Here is a 19,498-nt window from a genome sequence, read left to right on the forward strand (position 1 = left end):
TTTAGTAAAGTACATGGTTATTTTGCAATTATCATTTGATGAAATTTTTTTGTCACTTTAAGTCAACAAATCAAGGTTGATGATTAACAATCATTCATGATTCACTCATGTTCTTGGAAACTAGAAATGGTAAAATGAATATCTTGATAACTTATCTAAGATAAAACATGGATCCTTATATTGTACTAAAAAATGATGAGATATAAGCTATGATCTATTTCTCTAGTTTTGGTAATTTTGAAATAAGATTGTTAACACGATTTCTTAGGTTATCATACTAGTTAAAGAAACCATAGTTTAAGGAATGTGTAATTATAACCTACTTAAATCAATCGAGGGGAGGTTGTGTTACTAAACTATAACCACCCAAAGTTGTTAGAACTGGTATTCAAGAAATCGAAGTCAATCCTATTCTCTATACTTTACTAAACTACCTGCCTACTTAAATTGACATTCTCGTGGTAGTCATGAAATTAAGCTTGGGTGGACATGAAAATATGCATGCTACTTTCTTTTATGTCATAGAATATGTTCACTTAGAAATAAGGGACTATCCTATCATACATTATTACAAGTTTATCACATATTTACGTTATAATCATCAAGGAAGAATGGAGTGGATTCTTGATCTTAGATGGTAACCTTCATATAATTGATTTACTCATTTTGAATTTCTCTTCTTGTTCACCTATTATATATATATATTGTTCTAAAAAGTTTAAAAATCACCTAAAAATGATTACACTCTTCGATTATAATAAAACGAAGATTTATTATTAGAAATATTTGTGTCCGTGGATCGATACTTGGTTCTTACCAATACTATTCTACAAATACGATAAGTACACTTGCCTATTTTGCGTTTGTTTAGTCTTAGGATAAATCACTTTTATAAATTTAAAATACAATCTTGTGCGAAAGCTAAATCCAATCTTTAAAACACACCGCGCACACGCACATCAATATCAAGTATGTATTCAAAATCAAAGGAAATAAAGCTCCTATTGGCTCCTGAATCAAATAATACCGATGCATAATGCTTATTGACTAGAAACGTACTGTTCACCATCTCATTCGAGTTTCGGGCTTGATGAGCATTGATGGTGAAAGCTTGTCCTTGAGTTCCTTGGGGTTCTTGGGTTTGAGAAGTCGAAGCTTGAGGGGTTGGAGCTTGATATGCTTGCATGACAATGGGTTGGGCTTGAAGAGTTGATGGAGCCATGAGTTGGGGTACTTGGGGTTGATAAGCTTGCACTTGATAGGCTTGGGAGGTGTAGTAGGGTTGTGGTGCAACATAGGCTTGTTGGGCTTGAGAGAGTCGAGGACATGCATTGCGGAGGTGGTTTGGGTCACCGAAATTGTAGCAAGCCCTAACAGGTTTAATGATTGAGGCACGAGGGACGGCTCAATTGGGTTGGTTTGATGGTGCAAACCACAGTGGAGCGTCTTGCACACGAGGTGCTTCTCCATATTATTGGGTAAGGTGGCCGAAACGGTGGCAATTGGTAGGGGTGTGCATGGTGCGGTTCGGTGCGGTTTTCGGATAAAACCAAAACTTTGATTTATGGAGTTTTTTAACCGTTCTGTTTTGGTTTTTTGGTTTTCGTTTTGGTTTCGGTTCGGTTTCGGTTTTTGCCACTTGAGCTTGAAAATTTTAGGCGAAGAAACAGTTGGCAAAAAATAATAAATATAGGTATAGATAAATTTGTTTATTTTAAAATAATAGACTATTATACATTTGATAAAAAATATTGGAGTTACATATTTAGTAAATTCTTTTAAATTACTTAATATAAAATTAAAAAAAAAAAATTAGGAATTCAGTTTGGTTCGTTTTTTCGGTTATTTTTACATGCAAAACCAAAACCAAATTGTATGTGCGGTTTTTAAAAAAACATAAAACCAAGCCGTTGGTTTTTGTTTCGGTTCGGTTTTTTCGGTTTGGATTTTTTGGTTTTTTCGTTTCGAATTGGTTTTTTGGTTTCTTGCACATCCCTAGCAATTGGTGCACACGCGAAAAGTGGATTGGGCCGGATGGTGGCATTGGCAAGTGTTGCAATACAGGTGTAAGACGGTGTAGAGCTTCTCGTTTGGAGGGGCATGTTGGGCTTGTGGTTGGGCTAAGACATAATTTTGGGAGTTGGGTTTTCTCTTGTTGTTGCGGTAGTGGGATGAGTTGTTTTGGTTGTTATGCTTGGAGGATTTGGGCTTAGATTCTTTAGTGGGCTCGTGTGTGGGCTTATCATTGGGTTCCTTATAACTCTTCCGCGCAAAGGTCCCGGCCTTAACGTGGTTCTCGGTGAAGGTACCGGCTAGAGTGATGGCATCATGAAAATCTTTCGGGTTACGGCTGAGAACAGAATCTTGGATTTGCATAGACAACCCTGAGATGTACTTATCAATGGCCTGCTCAAAAGGAGTGACCATAAGCGGGATGAGAAGGCTCAATTCGTGGAATTGATTATTGTAAGCGGTATTATTACCACCTTCTTGTTTCAAGTTCCAAAACTCCTCTTCCAACTTACAAAGTTCATATTTTGTGCAGAACCTTTCGATCATGCGTTTCTTGAGGTCTTCCCATGGAACTAATTGAGTAATATCATACAAACGCAATTAATGAAATTGTAGTCAAAATGATAAACTATTTAAGTTATGAACGCATAACGCTCCCAAAATCTAAAACGGTAAAAAGGGGGATGTGAATTACTCACCTTATAGTGTAAGATAAGTGAAGATGTGGGCGATAGAAATATTTTATATTTTTTTAGGATCACTAGTTGAACTAAACCCATCTGTAACACCCCGACATAATCGGAAATACCTGAGTGTGACGTACAGATTGCTCAAAACACATTTGACACTATTAAGTGACAATATTTTGATTAACTAATTTAAGCATCAAATACACAAGTTCAAAGATAAGGAAATACAAGAAAAACAAGAACAATACAACAGCTTGTCCAATTATTAAAATACACTAAGTTCTAATGTCTTCTCCGAGTATCATACTGTAATACCGGTATCTGTAACACATATATAAAATAAAGTCAACTAAATGAATAGTTGGTGAGTTCACACAAGTTTTGATATAAATACATAAAAACATACAATTCCATGAAACTTGTGAAATAATAGCGCAAGTAAGGGTCCTTTCTAGTTGGTAACAACCAACGTACTCAGATTGGGGGTCTCTTTTTCACTCAAAACAAAATGGTTTTGACTACAAATGGGGGCGTATGATCATACTTATTGAGTAAACCACGTGCAAGTAAGTTTTGAGCAAGTAATCAAGTAAACACACAAGTCCATGATATGAATTGTAGTTTTGCAAATGATTAAGTAAACAATTAATTTGATAGAATATATATATATATACACACACATATGCTACCCCCAAAATGTGTAAAAGCGTTAAAAATGGGGTGTGAGAAACACACTTGGTAACATTAAGCGAGCGAAAGACGAACTAAGCAAATAAGCGAGCTGAACCGGACAAGTTCGGTGTGAGACGGGATCATAGAAAATAATTTTAAGATCAAAATAATGTTCAAGGAAAAATAAAAGAATGAGTAAAAGTCATGGATTTGGTTCAAAGTTGTAAGGCCCCACTGCTGGTCCCTCACTTTTGACGTCGGATTTACTCATAAAAACACAGTTCTTACAATTCAGAGTTAATTTAAAACCTTTCGCGGAAACGTTAACTTCAACTATTCATTACAAAACATTCAAACTTTCCTTTTAAACCATAACATGAGACATCATTTTTAAAACATCATTCTTCCATCTTCAGATGGCAGCCGTTCAATCCATGCCATGTGCCATCCTCATGCTATCTTGTTAAACCTATTTACCTGCGTGCATACTAAAAGTCAGCTACGCTGAGTAAGTTCTAGTTAATCAGGCGACATACAATACATACACATATCGTACATACATACATATCTTAACCTTGTATAAATATCTATAAGAGGTACGTCACGTAATATCTATTAAAAGAACTAACGCTATATATTCTCCATAGGAGGAACACTCTATATAAATTATCCATAGAAGGGAAACTCTATATACTTTCCATATAAGGAACACTCTATATATTATCCATAGAAGGAACACTATACTTCCTATATAAGAAACATCCTATGTATTATCCATAGAAATAACACTATACTTTCCATAGAAGGAACACTACATTATCCATAGAAGGAACATTATAGATTACCCATAGAAAGAACTCAATATATTATCCATAGGAGGAACACTTTATATAAGTTATTATTTAATGTCCATGGAAGGAGCTAGCCACTTCCCTTGGCAAGATGTGCAATATCCGAAGATCGTTCACGTACCGACAAGCTTTCATTCATAGTGTTCATACATCATCCTTACATTATGCACAACATTTATATCTTTCTTTATAACCTGACAGTACGTGTAATATATGAAGATCGTTCACGTACCAACAAGCCTTCATCTTCCTTCAAGACATATATAGATAACATATAAATCATACATGGCATACACTTACCATTTAAGGTAAGTGTATTAACTATCACATCGAGTATCCACACAGCCCTGAAAACATGACAAGGAATGGGGCTAGAAACTCACCTGAACTCGGTTACGTTCGTCGTTAATGGTTACCCTTTTCTTCAGTTGTGCGCGAATAACTGTTTAATGAATGCAATATTAAATACTACTCTGGCCATTTTCATAGTTTACTTAATTAGTCTTAAGTGTCTAAGCCGGTTTTACTTCATTGAATCTTTACCCGGTTAGTTAATCGTTACTTGTTTGCCTTTAAAGGTATCTTTCATAAATTATCAAAGTTCAAATGCAATTATGTAATTATATCATTCTTTTCTAAGTCCAGGGACCGTTCGGTCATTTTATGAAACTTCCAGTTCGTTACTCAGTTCTTAACGAATGGGCTATCATAAAGAACTGGCTCTTGTAACGAATTGGACCTTAAGACGAGCTGGTCCTTTTAACGATTTGGACCTCATTCGTATGGTTGGGTTAATGAATTGAACTTCATAGCGAACTGAACCCTTACTGGGGTTCATTCGTCAGTTATCCCTTAACGAACTACTTAACGAATTGGAGTTAGTTCGTCATTCATTCATTAACGAATTAACATAACGAATTTGCTTAACGAATTAGTTAGCGAATGAAGCTAGTTCGTTATTCTTCTATAGCGAATTTGCTTCACGAACCTGGGGTTAATTCGTTATGTTCCCGTAACGAATTAGGGTTAGGGTTCTAACATTTCGTCAGATGTCACATCAGAACATTCCCTTATGTGACTCAACCTCCGGCGCCGCCTTTCCAGCGCCGCATTTTCCGGAAAAACGGGATCTCACCGGAAACGCGAGATCTCGCTTTTTTCACCACCGTTTTCACTGTTTTTCTTCCCGTTAGATCCAGATCTGAGGTAGGGTTATCCATAAGCTCATCTTTTGGTCGGTTTATACCCGATTCCATCCGGATCTCATAACTTTAATGGTTTACGTTGTCTGCTCGTCGTTTCGCGACTAGATCTAACGGGTTTGGATCTCTACAATATCATACTATCATTACCTCGGGTTGGAAATCGATTCTTCTTCTTGGTTTCGGCTAGAGATAGAAAGTAGGATGAGAGAGAGCCAAGTGTGTGTTTTGGGTGGTGTATGGAATGGGTGGTAAATGAATGGATTATGAGTAATTAAAGTATTTATATTATGGGTCATGGGCTTGATCCCATGGTCTATCTTCCTTCCTTTCTAATCCAAGTCCATTACCCATATTAGTTAACCCAACACAAGCACGAATCATAATAACTCCTACTTTATATTATTTTATTATTTCTCCACTAACCCGAGTAAACTTTCCCACCAATATTATATAATATAATTAATATTATCTTTAGAAATTTCGGGATGTTACAGGTCTTACCCCCCTTAAAGAGGTTTCTTCCCCGAAACATAGCTTACTCATTGTAAAGGAACACTTCCTATATTCACGCACTTTATTGGATCGTATTTGCTTTCTGGGTTACCCTTCTTACTCCTGACTTGCAGTCATCGAGTGGTGTTCATGTGATTTTGCTATTCAAGGTAGCTTGTCCATGAGGCCCTTGATGTCTCTAGTCTCGTCTCGTCCTCTCAGGGGACCTCGTTTCATACTATTTAACACTATTGTCTAAAATGACATTTTATCATAACACAACAATCATTCATAACCAAAATCAATTCATAACAGTTTCTTATCATAATTAATTCAGGCAGCTCCAGTCTAAAATTTAAAAGAAATACATAAAACACACGTTAAGTCACTAATAAATCAAACACAGATTAAACTTAGGGCACGTTGCGCACTACTTCCCGGCAACGACGCCAAAATTTGACATGAGGTCGAAGACTCACTCAAAAATAAACCGATTACTACTATTAGATAGCGATAAGCGGGTATCGAATATAGGGAGTTTGTGGAAAGTGTGTTACTGAGTAGCTATAAAATTTAACTAATTGTAAAAGTAAATTCAAAGAGTTAGTTGTTTGATTTTTAATAACAAAAAGTACTAATGCAATTAAACGAGTTTTAATTAATATGAGAAAATATGTCTTCCCTCGGTTTCAGGTTTCCACGAATGTTACAGTTAATGTTTAACTGAGACGAACAATAAATAAAGTTCGTGTTTATGTAAACAATTGTGATAATTGAAGATCAAGTACTTGGATTATACAACGCATGGTAATCTCTCAAAAACCAATTAGTTTATCCAACCCTAAATCCCTCCCGATTAATCTCGATTACTTTAAGCACCAAGAACTTTCGTTTCCCCCTTTCGTCGGCCCTTGCCGCCTTCCTTAACAAGCCCTCGAGCCTCCTTTGCGCCTCCTTCCTAATAGAAGCCGCCGGGTTGACCCCGAAGGCCGAATTCTATGTTAGAGAACGCTGTAATAATAATTGGGCCATGAGAGACTTTTTTAAGTATTGCAAAAGAAAGGGTCTGCTGATAGAGCTGGGCGGGGAGGCGATACTGGTTATCAGGTCAGAGAGAGGCCTGGCCCATAAGCTGCCCCCCTTAAAAAGTCATTACTTAATAAGGATTTGTTACGCGCGAAATGCCGACGACTTACTACTGGGAATCGTGGGTGCCGTAGAGCTTCTCATAGAAATAAAAAAACTTCTCGCCCACTTCCTACAATCCGGCCTGAACATTTGGGTAGGCTCTGCAGGATCAACAACAATAGCTGCACGGAGTACGGTAGAATTCCTCGGTACGGTCATTCGGGAAGTCCCTCCGAGGACGACTCCCATACAATTCTTGCGAGAGATGGAGAAGCGTCTATGAGTAAAGCACCGTATACATATAACTGCTTGCCACCTACGCTCCGCCATCCATTCAGAGTTTAGGAACCTAGGTAATAGTATCCCAATCAAAGAGCTGACGAAGGGGATGAGCGGAACAGGGAGTTTACTGGACACGGTTCAACTAGCAGACACTCTTGGAACAGCTGGAGTAAGAAGTCCCCAAGTGAGCGTATTATGGGGGACCGTCAAGCACATCCGGCAAGGATCAAGGGCGCTCTCATTGTTGCATAGCTCAGGTCGGAGTAAAGTGCCATCGGACGTCCAAAAGGCAGTCTCACGATCGGGCATGAGTGTCCGGAAGTTGTCATTGTATACTCCCGCGGGTCGGAAGGCTGCGGGGGAAGGAGAGGGAGATTGGGCGAGATCTATCAGAAGCGAATTCCCCTTACAAATAAAGGCGCCTATCAAAAAGATACTCCGAAGGCTTCGGGATCGAGGTCTCATTAGCCGAAGAAGACCCTAGCTAATCCATGTGGCCTGATTGACGAACGTCAGCGACGGAGACATCGTAAATTGGTCCGCGGGCATCGCGATAAGTTTTCTGTCCTACTACAGGTGCCGCGACAACCTTTACCAAGTCCGAACGATTGTCGACCACCAGATCCGCTGATCTGCAATATTCACCCCGGCCCACAAGCACAAATCCTCGGCTCGGAATATAATCCCAAAGTACTCCAAAGACTCAAATATAATAAATAAAGAAGGTGGTAAGACCCTTGCGGAGTTCCCCAACAACATAGAGCTTGGGAAGCTCGGACCCAGTCAAGATCCGAACAACAAGGAGCACTCAACCACTAGTCTAGTCTAGTTGTCGTTTTTTTTCTATTAGTTGCGATGCAAACAGGCCTTTACTTAATTTATGAGATTAGTTGAGTAGGCTTGCCTGAGCTGTCTGCTATAAGATAGCTAGTTTTGGGGCTTTCGACATAAAAAGCCTGTCCAGCTTGGCTTCGCTATCGCTCATGACTTGTATTGTAGTCGGCCCGAAATGCCCCTGTACTCTTTCTAATGCTAATGTCTTATTCCTTCATTTATTTTTTCTTCGAGTTGCGGTAGCTTCTGCGCCAGCAAGATAGGGCTCAGCCAAAGCAATACTAAGCGAGAAAAGCCCTGACTATCTTCTTAGTCATAGTCAAGCAAGTTTTCGCCTTTCTTGAGGTAAACTTACTAATAAAGTGGCAACAAGCACCTTCTTTCTCAAAGTAAACTTTCTCCCTTCTTGCTTTAGTTTTCAATAAGGCTTGCGCGGGGGCGCTCACCTTTTTTGGCTCCTTCCCGGCCCGGAAGTTCCCTTCTGACGACTAGCTTCTACCGCTAGCGCTTGGACTTGGAAGCAAGCTAAAGCTACCTTGAATCAAATCAAACAATGAATGAAAAAGAAAACCGCTTACCGAGAAATAGAAAGGAAGGACAAGTTGGTTTGAGGACCCATTGGTCAAAGGAAAGGGGGTCCTGATTCCGGGACGGAGCCGTATGACGCGAGAGTCTCACGTACGGTTCCTTTGAGAAGGGTGTGATACCACCACCTATCAGGCCCGACGAGCGGTCCACGGAGCTGCATCCCTACTCACCTGGTCCATGCTCATCGCTCTCTCCAGGAGGTTGGCCGCCTATCCTAGATCTTCCCATTTCAAATAATATCTCGGGCTCGATCGGGTTTAGTATCAAGGTGATTATTTTTTTGTTCCTATATATATGGGTCCGTGCAGCATTTCCGCGATATCGTTATGATCAATTAATGGGACTTTGCCAGAAAGTGTTCTTGCCTCTATCATTAGCTCGGGTAGTCCCCGTTTCTGGTGTTTTAGTCACCTTTCAATGGCTCCCTTAATGATGTGCGAGGAATTGCCCTATTGAGTAATGGGAAGTGGGCTACTCCTCGAAAATGCCCCTACCTAGGTTCATTTGTCGTTGGGGCTAAAAAGATTCCTTGCTCGTTCCTAGGTCTTTTATTCCATTATTTTGGATCGCCGTATTATTTCACTCACTGAGTTCTATAGCGCTTTATAGAAATCGGGATTACACCATTTTTTATATCCCTGTCACATAGTTTGGCCAATCACGCTTTGGCCTATCATGAGATCATTAGTTTATGCACGTAGTGGAGCGGGCAGTCTTATGCCCAGGTAATCAAAGAAATGAGTAAAACGGCCCAAAGGCAGAAGAGGCTTTTTATAAGTCCATTATGACGGTTCAGGAGGCTAGAACCGTTGACTTTGAGGATGAAGCATAGCGCTTGCTTAAAGAGGAGTTCGTATATCTTTTGCCTAGGAGTTGCCGGCTGGTCTACCCCTTGGAGACGGGTAGATCATCAGTCTGACTACTAATAAGGCCAGCAGAAAGCAAAGCCCTTTCTCACCTGCAACAAAGGAGGTGGTGACCAAGTGAAGACCTTTATGGCCTTACTACCATGGTATCTCAGGAACATATTTATCTTTCCTCGCTAGGAGGCTTTAGGTAATGCAACGGCCTCAGTCAGGCCTGTTCTTTACATCTTTTTCTTTTCCGAGTTTGAGAGTTTAACTTCCTTTCCCATTAATGAAATCATAGGAGTAGTAGTACTGTTTGTTTTGATCTTGAAAGAAAGGCTGGCAATTTAGGTAGTCAATTCAATGTCGGCTTCTTTAAAACCCTTTTTCTGCTAGTGAGCTTTTCTTTGAAACCATCTCGGAGTAGTTCAAAGGAAGTAGCAACTCTAGCTTTAGGGAATCAGCGGATTTTTCATATCCTCCTTCGGTCTCTTTCTCTAAGCTTGTGGGTGAAAGAATCATGCACTCATACCCCCAGAGTTTATACTTATTATCTGCTATAAAGAACCAAAGAAAGGATTGGCTCACTACAAAAGTACTATTACCCCTACCAGCCCTATGGACCCAAAGAAGAAGCGCTCTAGCGCGGATGACACCTACCAATTGCCCAAAGCGTTCAAACCAACCCAATAGGTATTCCTAGGTTAATGAAGGTCAACGAGATCAAAATCAAAATCAAAATAAAGAGAGAAGAGAACAAGATGACCACCAAATTCATACCAGAATCATTGATTATACTAGCTTAAAATCAAGACCACAACGAGAGACATTTGATCCCAGAATTAGCTCTATCCCACCTCCAATGAGATGATTTAAGAAAATGATTCTAAGCATATGGGTTAGTGGCAGTTGAATGAAACAAGAAAGAGTGGCGTTTAGTGAAGGGAAAGGACTTGGCTTCATCTCCCGTACCGGTAGAAACCGAGATAAGAGTGAAACTTAAGCGGGAAGGAGATGAGGATCCGGATTCTAGATTCCATTTTCTTTTTTGTTTGAGTGAACACCCGGTAGCTAATTGATCAGGACTAGGAGCTGCACCAAGACGGATTAGTTCGCCTTCAGGTTCTTAAGAAGAAAAAGAAGATCCCGGAGTTCTTTTTCTAGGTTGAGGAGATTGCTTTTACTTTCTTGTTAACCCTACCCGAAAGAGAGTGAGTGGTGGATTCAGAGAAAAGCTATTCTTCTTAGCAGTTTCACAAGTGAATGGAATGATTCTTCCCCCGAGGGTGACTTCACTACCTGGATCCTCATCTCTTGAACTCGTTCTGGCAGCTAGTTAAATGGCACCGGCATCTCATCTAGTCTAGATCGATTCCATAAGAGCTTCTTCTCTAGCAGGCGATTTGGCCCATTTTCTCTTTCCTGGTAATAAGGAAATTTCCCTATCACGACCGCCTTCCTTTATTCGGAATTCATTCGTCTCAAAAGAAAGAGCTAGCGAACCACACCAATTCCATTCCAATTATCTCTGACAGAGCTGGATAGCTGCCATCAACCCTTTAGAGCGAGGGCCCTCCGAGACCAATGCAGAAGGAATAAGAGCCTTTATGCCTTGAGCCTTGAGAGAAATCATTGACCTTGCGCCTGGTTTGATTAGGACATTGCCGCATTTCATCTCAAAGAGGATCTAACTCTTTCTTTCCGGCTTAGCCGAACTACTTCGGATCAATTCACTCTTTCTTTATCGCAAGCAAATAGCCAAAGAGCTGATGAAAGAGCACCGTCTTCTCTTATTCCTGAAAACATCTTCAGAGCAGTTATTACAAAAAGACTAGCATCTCTAACAGGAAAAGCAAGCAAAGACCTCCCCTTTGGTTTGGTGGCTTCCTTCCTTTAGAAGAGTGAAAGCAGAATCAGAATCAGACTCTTGGACGTGGGATCTTGTCTAAATCTATTTCCATTGAGTTGGGTAAGTCTCAAAAAGCATTTCACCGGCACTCAGCCCTTCTCCCCTTACTCCAAGAGCCGAAACAGCCTCTATCCCTTCAACAGCAGTTAGGCCTTTTTCTAATCCTACAGCCCTTCTCCCAAGAGTTTCAGAAAAGGCTACCGACTTGGCCTACTTTGACTACGCTATTCTTCTCATTTCGAAAGAAGAAGAAGTAGCCCGCCGACGACAACAGATTCAATAGCTAGGGATCTTGCTAAGAATGAAACTCCTAACCTTAAATCATAGAACCGGGGATTCTTTCCAAGAATCCGAAGTTTGAGCGGGGAAAAAAAATACCCAGTGGGTAGGGAAGCTGCCCATCCGTTATAGTTGCTTCAGAAAGAGAAATTGGAAGGTTGGGCGATCTCCTATCTTGTCCGGTCGTTGTGGCAAGCGAATCTACATCGATTTCAGGAAGTGTGCCTGAAGGCTGACCCCTGGAAATAGAATCGGCTTTCTAGTTCATCAGAAGGGTATTGAAATCCGTCAAAATCGAGCTAAAGCTATACAGGAAGATCGAGCCCCAACAACAAACAAAAAATAAGGAGCTGAAGAGATTGCTAGTGCAGGTCCATTTCCTTCTTCGGGATCATATCCAGAATACCGGATTGAGGGATCCAGTCACACTAGCTCAGGTGCAGTACCAGTAGATACATAAGATGGAGAGGTTCCCCATTGATTTAAGATGAAGGTTTAGAATGCTCCACTAATTGATCAAGGTAGTGGTAGAGGTATAGGGCTTGGATCGATAGTCTACCATTTCCGCTAATGAATTCTATGTTCAATGCTGTTGGCAAGCCAGAGCAAGACTTGGCGGCACACTTTCTTTCCCCTTGCGGAGAGAATATACAAGTGACACCCTCGCTACCAAGCCCTTGAATCAATACTGCTTTACGAGAACGATCTTTCTCTTTACCCTAAGTGGAGGGTATATGACAGAGTTTCACTCCTTTAGTAGACTCCTCTCTCGCAGCTAAAAAGAGCGAGAACCGGGTAAGTTGAAGATGATGGGAATTTTCCAATTCGATTGGGTACTTATCGCGGACCCTGGAGAATCTTCGTATTCTGTCTACATCATCTGTATCTAGTAAAAGATTGAAAAACAGGGGTCTACCCTTCTCCCCTACGTACTGATTGAAGAGGAGGGGTTTGAGTGGACTATCTTAAAATAATGGGTTAATAGATGGTTACGGCCAGTACTATGGAACAAAACCGTCGAAAACAGTCTTTCTAAAATAGACCAGATATGCCGAATCTGAGCTGAGAGATGCTAGGTCTCGCTATCGTTCCTCATAAGCCAACTCAGAATCTAAATCTTTAGTGTGTATTTCACTAATATGAAAATTGAAAACATACTTTCCACATTCTATTTTATCTTTTATTTGAATAAATTCTTCATTAGTGATTATTATGCCCTCGTTTTTACAATCCTTATATGCTAAATAAAGAAAATCAGATAGCTCTAACCTTTTAATAAGACTCATATCGCCTCGTGCCTTAACTAAATCAAAAATAAGATACCTCCAAGATGACATGATTTATTTTTTTACTTTTGCCGATATAACATAGGATTTAACCAGTGATAACTAGTGTCTTTACCTATGAAATACAGATATACGATTAGATGGTGAGCATGAATACAACTAGGGCTTTTCCCAGTTCTATACGGGTGTCTTACCCTGGAATTAGAACATTTATTTGACAACCTCAGCTAAGAGCCCTAGAGACAGACGCGAATGAAAGAGCCTTTGCACCAGGCGCTAGTGATCCACCATTCCTTCATGAAAGTACTATACACTACACCCCTTGGGCAAGCAACCGCACCGCATCCATACTTACCGTGGCATTATAACACTAAAAGATTGACACTAGTCCAATTTGAGACTTAGGCTTGTGCGCCCATAAAGGAGTACAGATAGAGCTGGGTTAATTATGGGAAAGCAGACTCGCCTGCCACAACCCTGTTAACTACAGGAATCACGAGCTACCGATCCCATCCCTTCAATCACCGTTACTCGATCCGAACAGGAACTGACCTGGAACCGAACTACCACACTATGTCCTGCTGCTTCCCTGGTCTGACTGGAACTATTACTAAATGAGATTTCCTGGACCACGTTGATGGTACCATCTTGAGTGAAGGAAGTTGGAGTAGAAAGAAGAAGGCATCGTTGCCCAACCAATCAGATCAGTCACCAGGGAAAAACGTGGAAGTCCTGATCTAAAGATGTTGCATAGTGAAGGTGGCTTGCTTCTCTGTTCACGGGGAATGAATGTAAACCAATTGTTGACAGAGATGATTAGCTTGGGAAGCTAGACTTTCTTCTCTACTCATATTGGAGAGCTAATCTGACTTCTATCTCTTCTCAGTTCTCTAGGGAAGGTAGGGATTACTTGAGCTTACTCATCACTTCATCATTAGATTTCCAGGGGATTCCTAAAGAATAGAAGGAGTGCTTACTGCTAGGCTAACATCACTCCTTTCACATTTTAAGTACCTGCGGGTACCCGACTTTCTGCTTTCTCTCAAGATCTAAGTCGCTAGTAGTATAGCCGGTCCTCTAAGGAAAGGTTACCTAAATAACTTCTTCTAACCACTCCCTAGTTCCCTTTCATCTATTGATACGGGAATAGCCTCACATCCCCCTCCCCTCGATCTATTTACCGATTGAAGGCAATGACTCTTACCCTTATGATAGATGAATGGTTATACAACAACAAGCACATGAACTCGCTCTCATAGACAGGCTACGGGCTAGAGGGACGAAGACTCCAAAGCATAGACCGAAGCAGACGTAAGATAAAAAGAAGTACTTGACGCGGGAGAGAAGGTAGAAAGACTAGAGGAAAGGGCTATGGCCCCTCCTGATACGATTCTAGCCTAATGCTGATAGACCCAGGATCTTTCGGTTCGAAGCTAGTCATTGGACCTGTGAGGAGGCAGGCCACCCCTTAGTCAACACCACCGAATAGCTGCCTAGACTTGTAATACGACTAAGAAGATCAATAGAACCTAAACATAGGTATGCACTAGCTGGCTGGTCTCATTGATTGGCTTGTTCAAGGCATGGCACCAAATGAGAAGGAGCACTTCCACAGCAAGGACTCTTCACACAAGACGGTCGAGCTGACCCAAGGGATCAATAAACAGGGACTTCTTCCTTGCCCTCAATTCTCATTCTGGAACAACAAGAAGATGGCGTATAAAAAGACCACCGAAGGACTTTCTTTTGATACCCAAACAGTCTACCTTGTTTCTTTGGTGACCTTTCTCTGTTCCACAACATCAACTGAGTGTTTAACGAGTTGGTACGAAGAGATCGATCTCTGATTTACCAAGATATTCAACCCCTTTCTTTCGATGTGCTGTCATGATCTCATTCACTGTTTCGTACGAGAACCCTTGTTTAGCTTACAGGTCAAACTCTGCTTTGGGCTTTTCCAATACATTTTCATCAGGAGGCAACATCCACTAGTTTTATCTTGATCAAACACACCCTGTGAGAGGGTTCGATCTTCCTTACTGGTCTTTCACCAACCGCTAGCACTGAATTAGCGCGATACGAAAGAGTAAGCGGGGACAGGATTCGAACCTGCAGTCTTCAGATCGTGAGTCTGATGAGTTGACCATTCCACCACCCCGCAATACGACTCAGCGAGTGAACTAGGATTGTGATTCTCAGTGATTCGATTGGTTTGCTATTGATATAGATTAAAGACCAAACCTTTCTGCGAAAGCGTTACGAAAATGATCTACCTTTCCAATTTTGATCTTGACATGTCGGTGGTTTTTAACCATAGCCTTCTTGCCCTAACCGAAGTCCAGGAACGGATCCTTTTGCCTGGAATGACTGAGGTCAAATGACACACTAGGAGGTAGCCATTCAAAAACCCAAGAGACGATGCCCTAGTTCGATACCTGATGACTTGCCCTACTTTTTGTCTAAACCGATTGATTGAATGTCTGAGGTAGGGCCTTCTTGCCAAAGTAATGGGGCCCTTCCAATTGGAAGAAGGACGCTGAGACAAGGAACTTCACTTCGACGCTAGGTAACACGTCCTCCATCTTTGGAATTGAATCACTAGTAGCAGATGGAGGCAAGTAACTGATTAAGGAAAGGCATGAGTTTCCCTTTTCCAAGTAAGTTATGGAAAAAAAGTGATTATTAGCTTTCACCCTTTCTCCGCTTCAAAAGGAGCAGAAAATCTTTAAAGAACTTAATACTTTTTAGACAGCCTTAAGGAAAGAAGTACAGGAGCTGAAGTTGATTCGCCAACAGAGAAGGGGGTCGGACATGATACGATTCGCGGACATGAAACATAATCAAGGTAGATGCCAAGAAGTGGGCAAGGAACTTCCTTAGGGACTTGTAGTCTTTACTTCCTTTGGAGGCTCTACGGGGATAATAAGGGCTTTAGTTGTTTAAGAAAATGTCCCTATGAACCTTTATTTGCACTTTATGTCGCTAACCCGTGGCAGACAGAGCTAGCAGGTAACGGTAAAGGTACCTACACATTTCAAACCTTGGGAGAGAAGGACGTTGATCGAGCTTTTCCATGCTAAGTCCCAGTTTCAGTTAAAGACCCAGAACGGGCTACAGATCTATACTAATGAAGTTTTTATGTGAGAAAGTCAATCCAGGAAGTCCTCTCATTCTGGTGCTTGTAAGATAAGACCGTAGATGAATTAGGAAAGAGGTCCTATGCCCGGTTAAGAAAGGCTGTAGTGATAGCGGTGGGGCTTACTTTCTCTTTGATTCAACTACTAAATAGATAAGTCATTTATGCTTGACTATAGCCATTGGGGTGGGGATGAGGCAGAAACACTTGCCACACGTGATAATGCCACATTAGATAGAACAGTTCCTTATCAATGGAGGCCATCGATGAAGAAGGTAAGTAAATGTTACTTAATAAGCACAAGCACCCCTTTTTATTCACTAAGGATGAGATGTGCAGGAGTGGGTCGATGATGACACTAGGGAAGCCCAGTCAACCGATAGCGGAAAAAAATGACATTCGCTTGTTTAACTGCTAAGAATCATTTTATCTTTCGACTGGGAACTGCTTACCTTTGGTGCTTTATATTTTTTTATATAAGGTAATAATACCGTAGAGGCAAGGGCGAATCGAGTTAGCATCCCGCCATTCATGCCATGCCTTGTCAGCTAGGCTAGTTAGTTAATTCCTTCCAATAAAAAAATTCGGCGATGATGCGCATAATCGATATCTCATTAGGTTATATTAAAATTTCTAGAGGAATGGGTCAAGGAAGACTAAGAGAAGAGAACCTGAAATGAAAGGTCAGATAGTGAAAGATGAACAAGAAGCCACAACTCGAAGGCTAATTCATGCTTTGCCAATGAGTGATGTTATTTTACTTCATATCCCAAGTTAGGAATAAGATCACAACTTACCCCGCCACAAAGCGATTCTAATCTCTTTTCATAGGCGCTAACTCTTACTTAAACAGCTTCGCTTCCTTCCATTAGTCAATCGGACTTTTTCACAAGATCTCTAATGCCAATAAAGCAGGAAGGGGAGGAGAATGCCAAATCGAAAGCAACCCGTAAAGCCGGTTCCCGTGGACTGAGTCTAGTGCTTCATACGTTACAAGACAAGGAAGGAAAGGAAGATAAGTACGGGAAATTAGAACATGATATGGTTGATCACCCAGGGCGTGGCCGATTCTCCCTTTGCCTACCTCTCTTTGTCCAACTCATGTATCAACGTATAAGAAGATTCCGTGAGAAGAGAGATGCGGTAGCCGACCCGGCAATATAACATAAGAAAAAAAGTTCCAGCGGTCGGTCTATAAAGCAAGATGGTAGGGCCGGTAGCGTTCTCTACTTAACTAAGAAGAAGTGGAGCATACGAAGCGAAAGGGGAGGGTGGGAGGGGGTAAGGTAAAGTTGAGATAGGATCGTAAGAAAGGTATAGGCTCTCCCTTTTTGGTTAGGGATAGCTTGCGCGTAAGGAAGACTACCCTTTGGAGCTAAATATTCCTTAATTCTTATAGAAGTCTTCTCAATTGACCATGGGGGCTCCACTTTTCCTTACTGAATTCATTCTATGTGAAAGAGTCTCGCGGCAAGAGCGCTGTTGTAACCAGTTCTGATCTCAAGCACCTAACCTTTGTTGTGAGGACTTATTCGCCATCGGCTGGTAATACCCAATTCGTGAGATGGCGGTGATCTTTAGCTGGTCATGAACATAATGTGCTGTTTTCCCCGGAAAAAGTAGAACCTTCTTTGGAAGAAGAACAAGGCTTTGATCCTATGCTTTTTATCTATCCAGTGACAGGGCAGCTGCTTTGTCCAATCTAGTTTTTTAGTCTATCTCTACCCGATGGTAAGCAGATCCAATCTATCCGCCCCTCCCATAAGATTCTTTCTTTCTGGCGGAGCAAAGGTTCGCTAGCCACTGCCCTCCGTTCCAAGCGAAAAGACTTTGCTAGACTAGAATAGAAGACTAAAAAATCCTCGGTATCAGCTTTATTGGTTGGCTAGTCTTCCATCTATCGGAATATCTTCTTACCGAGGCAGAAGCCTCTTTTAACCTTAAGAAGACTTTGCAATCTCATTTAGAATGGATTGAATAGCCTGTTTACATTAAAGAATATGACGGCCCGAAATAACGAAGAAATCGTCTTGGTATTGGATCCGCTATTCTCTTAGCATGAACATGAATTCTATTCTATTCGTCTTCTTTATTCAGCCCCCACCCGAACCCTTCTTAAGACCACCAAGCCCTCCCGAATGAGTTCTACTATAGAAGCTTTCAACAGAGACCCGGGGACAAATCTTTCACTCACTGAGAAGTGAAAACCTGTGAGTAGATCGTCCTGAAGACGGATGCGATGGGATGAAGTGGCATTTGGAAGTGTTGCTGACTTAACATTTAGGTTTCGGCATAACAAAGCTTGCACTGTCTTTTCGCACTTAGGCGCACTGCGTGCCATTGGTAATGATTCTACTATGGTGCCATAAATTCGCAAGCTGATCCTAAGTAATCGTTGTTGTTCATTGGATTCCAGAGGAAATACTTCGTTAGGATTAAGGAATTGCTGTGATTCTTCCTGAATAGCCAGGATTCTCCCATCAAGAGTAACTTTAAAAGTCTTACCTAAACTCTTCTGACTGAATATGATAAAGCCTATAAAACAACGAGCTACTATCATTTCTTCATTATAGATTGAGATATTCTTCGAACTTAATGCACAAATAGATAGAATAGCAGCAAATAGCATCTTTCTAGCCTGCATATTCGTGGAACTCAATCTCATTTAGAAAGCCTTCTCTATCTTTCAGCAACTGAACGGGAAGTGGTTTAGGAAAGGACTTTAGGATGGGATGCGCTCGCCCAACGAGAAAGGCCCAGACCCTGCCAACCAAGTAAAAAGAAAAAAGAAAGTAGAGAACGAAAAGAGAACTTCGTATTTTGGTAACTCTCTAGGAGTCATGTTTAACCTTGAATTCTATTAATAGATTCTACAGCAATAGTCCCTCGGACTTGGAAAGTAATAACAAAAATGGCTAACCCAATAGCAGATTCCGCAGCTGCCACCATTGGAACCAATGAAGCAAATGATTGACCCATGATATCATCCGAAGAAACGGAAAATACCAAAAAGTTCCAATTCACAGCTAATAACATTGATTCAATTGGCATTGACATAATAGGAATATTTCGTCTATTAAGGAGGATTCCCCGAATACCTGAAATAGAGATGATCATAGAAAATGTGAAATATTTGACAGGATCGGGAACGTAGATTGTAAGAGAAATTCAAATGTTAGAACTCCAAAACCTACATTAGAAAACATAGTTGATTAAATCGAGGATATTTACAATCTCCTCCCATAACCAACTAAGAGTTCCTTTGCCTTGTAAGTCATAAACCTGA

General features: G+C 41.0%; 1 non-coding gene and 1 pseudogene across 1 annotated transcript; one reads left to right on the plus strand and one right to left on the minus strand.

The window, feature by feature from the left end:
- The first annotated feature begins 6,854 nt into the window (after positions 1 to 6,854).
- Positions 6,855 to 8,206, plus strand: LOC143612176 (uncharacterized; annotated as a pseudogene).
- Positions 8,207 to 15,164: 6,958 nt separating this feature from the next.
- TRNAV-CAC (transfer RNA valine (anticodon CAC)) lies at positions 15,165 to 15,237 on the minus strand. Its single transcript has one exon. It is a non-coding gene; the product is annotated as a tRNA-Val (tRNA).
- Between the last annotated feature and the right edge of the window lie 4,261 nt (positions 15,238 to 19,498).

Source organism: Bidens hawaiensis, unplaced genomic scaffold (assembly GCF_021521415.1).
Source record: "Bidens hawaiensis isolate Kalapana, Puna unplaced genomic scaffold, B.hawaiensis_p1.1 tig00033834_1, whole genome shotgun sequence".
NCBI classification, from domain to species: Eukaryota; Viridiplantae; Streptophyta; class Magnoliopsida; order Asterales; family Asteraceae; genus Bidens; species Bidens hawaiensis.